This window comes from Oncorhynchus tshawytscha, unplaced genomic scaffold, assembly GCF_018296145.1.
Source record: "Oncorhynchus tshawytscha isolate Ot180627B unplaced genomic scaffold, Otsh_v2.0 Un_contig_6164_pilon_pilon, whole genome shotgun sequence".
Classification (NCBI taxonomy): domain Eukaryota; kingdom Metazoa; phylum Chordata; class Actinopteri; order Salmoniformes; family Salmonidae; genus Oncorhynchus; species Oncorhynchus tshawytscha.
The window spans coordinates 191,348-199,948 of record NW_024609517.1 but is presented as its reverse complement, the minus strand read 5'-3'; the positions used below and the strand labels follow the sequence as shown (position 1 = coordinate 199,948).

The 8,601-nt window shown below is 39.6% G+C and overlaps 1 pseudogene; it reads right to left on the bottom strand.

The window, feature by feature from the left end:
* Positions 1-4,196: 4,196 nt before the first annotated feature.
* Positions 4,197-8,586, bottom strand: LOC121845013 (annotated as a pseudogene).
* Positions 8,587-8,601: the final 15 nt, after the last annotated feature.

The following is an 8,601-nucleotide window of genomic DNA, read 5'->3' as shown; positions in this document are numbered from 1 at the left end:
CGCTGCTGGCCTGCCTGAGGCAATGAAAACCCAATTGCTGGCTACCATGAGCATACCACCGTGCATCCCGCTGCTGGCCTGCCTATGAAACCCAATTAGTACCATGAGCATACCACCGTGCATCCAGCTGCTGGCTTGCCTATGAAACCCAATTAGTACCATGAGCATACCACCGTGCATCCCGCTGCTGGCTTGCCTATGAAGCCAAGCAGGGTCTTTCCTGGTCGGTCCCTGGATGCTGCTGAAAGTGGTGTTGCAGGGCCAGTAGGGGGCACTCTTCCTTCTAGTCTTAAGATCAAAATCCCAATGCTCCAGGGGAAGTGATGGGGACATTTCCCTGTGTAGGAGGCTCTCTTTCGGATGAGACGTTAACGTGTGACCTTACTCTCTGTCACTACATATCCCATGGCACTTATCGTAAGAGTAGGAGTGTTAACTCTGGTGTCCTGGCTAAATCTGGGCGGCAGGTAGCCTAGCGTTTAAGAACGTTGGGCCAGTAACTGAAAGGTTGCTGGTATGAATCCCTGAGGTGATATCTGTTGATGTGTCCTTGAGCAAGGCACTTAACCCTATTTGCCCCTGTTCTGGATAAGACCTGCTAACATCATTTCTAATTGGCATGTATCACTCCTCACCTCTCCAGCTGTGGTGAGCGTTTTGGCACAAATGATTGTCATCATCTGGAAAGGCACGACATAAATGTTGGGCCCTGTAAAATCGGTATTTTTTTGTTGTTGCCTGATTCCAATTAGTCTTAATTCCAAATTCCGTTTCTCCATTTCGTTTAAGGTTTCCGTTCTCCCGTTTTTCTCCTTCATTTTATCAAGAAAAAAACAACAAGAAAACAACGTTTTAATAGAAGACAACTAAATTGAACATGGTCCAAGCACACCAAGAGAGTCGTTAAGAGGGCACGACAAAACCTATCCCCCCTCAGGGGACTGAAAATATTTGTCATGGGTCCTCAGATCCTCAAAAGGTTCTACAGCTGTACCAGAGAGCACTGGTTGAATCACTGGCTGGTATGGCAACTGCTCGGCCTCCATCCACAAGGGTAGTGCGAACGGCCCAGTACATCAACGGGGCCAAGCTTCCTGTCATCCAGGACCTCTATACCAGATGGTGTCAGAGGAAGGCCCTAAAATAGTCGAAGACTCCAGCCACCCTAGTCATAGACTGTTCTCTCTGCTAGGACCAAGAGGCTTCTAAACAGCTTCTACACCCAAGCCATAAGACTCTAAACATCTAATGAAATGTCTACCCAGACTATTTTCATTCCCCCTCTCTACACCACTGCTACTCTCTGTTGTCATCTCTGCTTAGTCACTTCAATAACTTTACCTACATGTACATACTACCTCAACTAACCGGTGCCCCCTGTATATAGTCTCGCTTTTGTTATTTTACTGCTGCTCATTAATTACTTGTTACTTATTTCTTATTCTTATCTGTATTTTTTTAAACTGCATTGTTGGTTAGGGGCTCGTAAGTAAGCATTTCACTGTAAGGTCTACTACACCTGTTGAATTCGGCACATGTGACTAATACAATTTGATGTTCTAAGTCCAAAGCAAAACAACATCAAGAGACCACTTTTGAGGTCTGGATTTCTTTTGCAAATGTTTGATTTTGGGGTGCATTTACCCTTTAATTCCAGTGTGCACCTACAGTAACAAGAGGCAGTTTAGAAGTGTTTTTGTAGTGCACACATGATGGCAGAGTTTGCAAAACAAATACCCACTGATTGATTAGTAAGGTAAGCATAGGCTACTTTAACATCTAATTGCAAAGGTTTATGGGAAAGCCTTTCCATCTACCAGAAGACTTTTCATTAGAATCCTCACTAACAGCTACACAACAATGCTACTACACCACTTTAAACAATGCTACCTAATATAATGTTTACATAACCCATTATTCATCTCATATGTCTACGTAGATACTGTACTCTATATCATCTACTGCATCTTTATGTAATACATGTATCACTAGCCACTTTAACTATGCCACTTTGTTTGTTTACATACTCATCTCATATGTATATACTGTACTCGATACCATCTACTGCATCTTGCCTATGCCGTTCTGTACCATCACTCATTCATATATCTTTATGTACATATTCTTTATCTCTTTACACTTGTGTGTATAAGGTAGTAGTTTTGGAATTGTTAGTTAGATTACTCGTTGGTTATTACTGCATTGTCGGAACTAGAAGCACAAGCATTTCGCTACACTCGCATTAACATCTGCTAACCATGTGTATGTGACAAATACAATTTGATTTTGAAGTGGCAGGCTTGCGCACCACACATGCAGACAAGGAATTCAAATCAAATGTTATTGGTCACATACACATGGTTAGCAGATGTTATTGTGAAATGCTTGTGCTTCTAGTTCCGACAGTGCAGTAATATCTGTAATAACAAGTAATCTAACAATTCACAACAACTACCTTATGCACACAAATCTAAATAAAGGAATGGAATAAGAATATGTAAATATATGGATGAGCAATGACAGAGCGGCATACGCAAGATGCAATAGATGGTATAAAATACAGTATATGCATATGAGATGAGTAATGCAAGATATGTAAACATTAAAGTGCCATTATTAAAGTGACTAGTGATCCATTTATTAAAAGTGGCCAATGATATCAAGTCTGTAGGTAGGCAGCAGCCTCTCTGTGCTAGTGATGGCTGTTTAACAGTCTGATGGCCTTGAGAAATAGCTTCTGTCTCCCAGTCCCAGCTGTGATGCACCTGTACTGACCTCGCCTTCAAGATGGTAGTGGGGAGCAGTAGCTCGGGTGGTTGTTGTCTTTGATGATCTTTTTGGCAAACCTGTGATATTGGGTGTTGTAGGTGGTGTCCTGGAGGGCAGGTAGTTTTCCCCCGGTAATGCATTGTACAGACCGCACCACCCTCTGGAGAGCCCTGCGGTTATGGGCGGTGCAGTTGCCATACCAGGCGGTGATACAGCCAGACAGGATGCTCTCAATTGTGCATCTGTAAAAGTTTGTGAGGGTTTTAGGTGACAAGCCAAATTTCTTCAGCCTCCTGAGGTTGAAGAGGGGCTGTTGCGCCTTCTCACCCCACTGTCTGTGTGCATGGGCCGTTTCAGTTTGTCCGTGATGTGTACGCAGAAGAACTTAAAAAAAAAACTTTACACCTTCTCCACTGTGGTACCGTCGACCCAGGGCCTCAAGCTTAATGATGGGCTTGTAGAGTACTATGGTGTTGAATGCTGAGCTGTAGTCAATGAACAGCATTCTTACATAGGTATTCCTCTTGTCCAGATTGGATAGGGCAGTGTGATGGCGAATGCAATTCTCATTGCCCTCTAGAAGTTTGCAGAAAATATGAATCATTGATGCATTGTGTTCATGTCTTATGACATGATAAACTTGGGCAAATGTATTAATTTTCAATAGGCTACATTTTGTTGATACTTACTAAGTTATAACCACTGGGTGGCAGGGTAGCCTAGTGGTTAGAGCGTTGGACTAGTAACTGGAAGGTTGCAAGTTCAAACCCCCGAGCTGACAAACCCCAATCCCTGAGCTGACAGATCTGTCATTCTGCCCCTGAACAGGCAGTTAACCCACTGTTCCTAGGCCGTCATTGAAAATAAGAATTTGCTAACTGACTTGCCTAGTTAAATAAAAGGTAAAATAAAATATATACATTTTTGAACATTGTTAAATTCTGCTTTAATGTCTGGATTCCGTCAGCGTTCTGCATATCGCAGATTTACAGGGCCCTATAAATGCAATCAATCAATCATTACTACTATTGCTGTCACTATCATAAATACTTCTAGCAAACACACATTTTCTTTAGGAAATGTCCCTTTCTAGTAATATCTTCGGTTATTCTACTAAAAGTTAATGCAACATCGGCCTTATAATGTTCACAGCATTGAAAACAATTGGCATTTCATTACAAATCAGTAAATCAAGGTACATAAGACATCTGAAAACAAATTGTTACAATCAAACCAAATCATAGAAAAAAATTAGAATCTACATTTATTTTTCAACAAATAATCCATGTATCCCATCCAAAATTGCTTAAAAAAAAAAAATTACGTAGGTACATTATCATCCGGCCTCTGATACATTCTCGAGAGATGCTCAATTGATGAACAGACCTATAGTCACGTCTCTGCGGATAGACCTGGCTGGGATGACCTCAACCTTCTGGGTCATCCATCTATATGAAAGATTAGATTTTAGCATGGTAAAAGAGTTGCAAAAACAGTGACTCATAACTTCTGTTGGACTCTTGCATATGACTTTAGACTTGACTCTGTGTTTTAATAGTCAAGTATTGAATCAAAGTATATATATTTTTAAACAAATTGACCTTGACCTAGAAGAGTCTAACCTGCAATGCAATGTTACCCTGCATGGATCAGAACACATCTGTTTATGAAGAGAGAGACTTGAGATTTGACTCAGACTCACCCTGTTGAGACTTAAGGACTTGACTGGTGCTGAAAGACCCTGTGACCCAGACAGTGACATATCGATAAGACTGGCTGCATGTGCTGGATAAAGCAACCTACACACAACCATGTCAACACAACACCCATTTAAAACATTCCAATGTGTAATCACAACAACAAAAAGTCAGTGGATTGAAGTGAAAAAATATGATATTCTCTTATGTTGATGACTTTTGTAAATCCAATCAGTTTTCCACATTGATTCAACATCATATTTACTTTTGTTGATATGACATAGAAACATTGCTGATTCATTCAACAAGTCTTTGCCCAATGCTCTGTTTTGATTTACCTTCAGACTGACAACTCTCTTGGCCTCCACTTCCATGCCTCCTATATAGTGAGGACCCGCCCAGTCTGCCGTATCTGCCTCCCTACTCAGAGGAAAAACTCACGTATCCCAATGCACTGGCACTCTTTGAGTCAGAGTCCTGTGGAGTCTTCTTGATCTGTTTTCAAAGGATGGACCATCACCATAAGCAATAAAAAACACCAATAATCAAAGAAAATACGCTGTTTTAAAGGGTCAATCTGTAATAGCTACATCCATTTATGGACTTTTAAATTACTGACATACAGCCATTTGACTCTTGAGGAATATAACTTATAAATACCTCAGAGATTAGTTCAACTGTCTTACTGTCTTGTCCCATTAGAATGCAAAATATAAGCTTGTTTTACTTCACTGACTGCAGTGTAAAAAAAAAGGTGGAGGGGTGGATGCTATGCTGTTTAAAACTACAGATTGCCCCTTTAAAAAGGTATGGTTTAGGCCTTATCCACGTGAGGCTAATATTACAATAATTGATATGACAATCAGCCTACACTGCATGCTGTAATGCTGCCCCACTGTCGGAAGTACGCTTGTAGGTATCCTTCATTTATGTTAGTGCTGAGATCCTTAATCACAAGCCCGTGATCCTGTCCAACAGATACAAAAATAAAGCCATTCATATTTTTATTTTAAAATGTAATCATGGTAAAGTAACTATATTGTGTGTCTGTATTAGGAATACTATGAAAATACACTACATCCATTCATAGGCTACTAAGAACTACAGATATCGAAACTTAATTTGATAACCCTGTTGTTGCAACAAATCAAAGACTTGATTTGGCATAGTAAAAATGTCCATTAATTATAATCCACATTTCCTGTTGCTGCAGGATTCTTTTCCTACTGTGACAAACTGGTCAAATTAAGATCCTACACTTGTAAGTGTGTTTTAGGATGGTCAGAAAAATAAGTGTTTGTTTACCAGTTTACACTTTTCGGCCAAAGCGGTCCTGTGTTTTTTAGGAGAGATATGTACACTCCCTTGAGGCTCCATTTTCTCCTTAACTAGAGGGAAACAGAATAAATCAATATTTCATTTCATTTGACCCTGTGAAACGCTGTAGTCTTTGGATATTTGCTTCAGACAAAAACAAAATCGATCAGTGTAACTTCTTCTATGCTTTATAAAATATATAAAAAAATGCATCAGTCATAATTAACTTAACATGAAAATAACCTGTAAGAGCAAGATACAACTAATATTTCCTGAGTAGACTTTTTATTTTCTTCAATAAAAAGGCCAAAATGTGATCTTTCACTAGTAGTATAATGATATATATATATATATAGTCTTACATACCAACAGAGGTCGTAGAGATGTTCTTCCACCTGTTTGTTTGGTAGCCCTAAGAGCATTGCATAGGAAAACCCATCATAAGATATAAATCAACAGGTGGATTCGGGGTGGGTACAAGGTTTCTCTTCCTGCTTCACAAGAAGATGATGCAATCCTACTCTTGGCTTTCTACAAGTTCCATGTTACTCATCCTGCAGCATAACTCACATATTACTGATTGAGTTCCACAGAAATTTCTGAGTAAATGGGCATTGTTCACCCCTCCTTCCCTTTGTGATATGTCGCCTCCTAGCAATGAATGTTAAGTAATAGATAGAAAACACTCTGAAGTTTTTAAAACTGTTTGAATGATGTCTGTGAGTATAACAGAACTCATATAGCAGGCAAAAAACAATATGGCGGATATCTTTGGCTTGTTTCGTCTCTGAGCACGTACTCAGATTATTGCATGGTATGCTTTTTCCGTAAAAGGATTTTGAAATCTGACACAGCGGTTGCTGTGAGAAGTTTATGTAAAAAGAAGATGCTGTGAGAAGTTTATGTAAAAAGTTGATCTACAGTTCTATGTATAATAGTTGTATCTCTTAATAATGTTTATGAGTATTTCTGTAAATTCATGTGGCTCTCTGCAAAATCACAGCATGTTTTGGAACTACTGAACATAACACGCCAATGTAAAATGAGATTTTGGATATAAATATGCACTGTATCTAACAGTCATCTGATGAAGATCAAAGATTAGTGATTAATTTTATTTCTGCTTTTGTTTACTCCTCTTTGGCTGGAAAAATGGCTGTGTTTTTCTGTGACTTGGTATTTGACCTAACAATCGTTTGTGGTGCTTTTACGCTGTAAAGCCTTTTTGAAATCAGACACTGTGGCTGGATTAATGAGAATTTGATCTTTAAAATGGTGTAAAATACTTGTATGCTTGAGGAATTTTAATTATGAGATTTTTGTTGTTTTGAATTTGGCGCCCCTGCACTTTCACTGGCTGTTGGCGGGGTGGGACGCTACCGTCCCACATTTCCCAGAGAGGTTAAACTGATTAATCATGTAACTGTAATTAACTAGGAAGTAGGGGCACCAAGGAAAATATTCAGATTACAAAGTTATAATTTTCCAAATATAACTTTTAGATATTTTATATCTGATCAATCAGTCTTGATTAATGAATCATTATTTACCTCATGTTAGTCTCATTCCAAACGTCGTAAATGGTTGGTTATCTACACGAACCCAGTCTTCACTATGAGTCATCCATACATCAATTGTCTTAAAATATTTATTTACTAACTAAGTAATTCACAGAAATGCATAAACAACAGTAGATCGTTTACAAGAAATAACGGAGGTTCCCTAGTGGGATAAACCGGTATCGCAGCTTGGTGGACAAAAAGGGAAGTTGGGGGTCAACTGAGACGAGACACTGCAAAGTTAAATATTATAACAATTGAAATGCTAATCCTTTGCACATGAACGCTCACTCATTCGGGAACAATTGCAATCAATATATAGATTTACGCTCAGTGTGTCGTCTTGATCTCTGTTAAAAAGTTTGTTTCTGTTCTATCTCTCTCTGTCGGGTTAGAATGGATAGTTCAGAGTGACATTCATTCATGTCGTTATAGAATAGATGTTTCGGCGGTTGTCGGTCTTCGTGTTTAATGATACTGAATTCCTAGCTGCAGACCAATAATTAATATCAAAGACGTGTTCTTATTCTGTCGGTATCGATAGTCTAAGAGTTTAATGACGTGGGATGGTTAAAAGATTCAGCAGTCTGGTCTCAAACCTTGGCCCTCTCGTTATCGAGGTAAACTGGTCTGCAACCTTCGTCCTCTCGTAGTTGAGAGAAATAGAGTCTGTTGAGAATTCTCAAGGTGGAGGTTTTATTCGGAAGAGCAGAAAAGGCTGTCTCATGATGCCAGGTCCCAACTGTGTTCATGGGGGCGTGCCAGTGACTTAAGTGAAACTTACACAGAAATACAATTCTTTCACATTACATAGCATCCCACAAATAGTTTAATCTTTCCTCATTCATCCTGTACAGCAATTAGATGCAAGCCTCATAACTGAGGCTATTATATAAACAGCGTTATGGTAATGTGGCCGTATTGTCTCCCATGAGTTTCACAAAATTGTACCAAACGGACCAATTCATAGTTGGATTCTTCACCGATCTTTATACCTTCTCCAGAACATAAATGTTGTTCGGACCTCAAGTTCTGTGAGGTGGAAGAAATTCCTTTGTTCTCTCTATGAAAACTCACTCTGTCTTTATACTGTGGCCATGAGGAGATAATCTCCTCCAGGAATTTACAACCTCTCTCTGACCACAGCAGCCTGGGTGTAGGAGACAGGGGGTAGGGGATGGTGCATAGAAAAGGGCTGGTGCAGAGGGAGGGGTGCTCACTGTACCCAAAGACTGCAACGTCATGACAAACTGTAACTC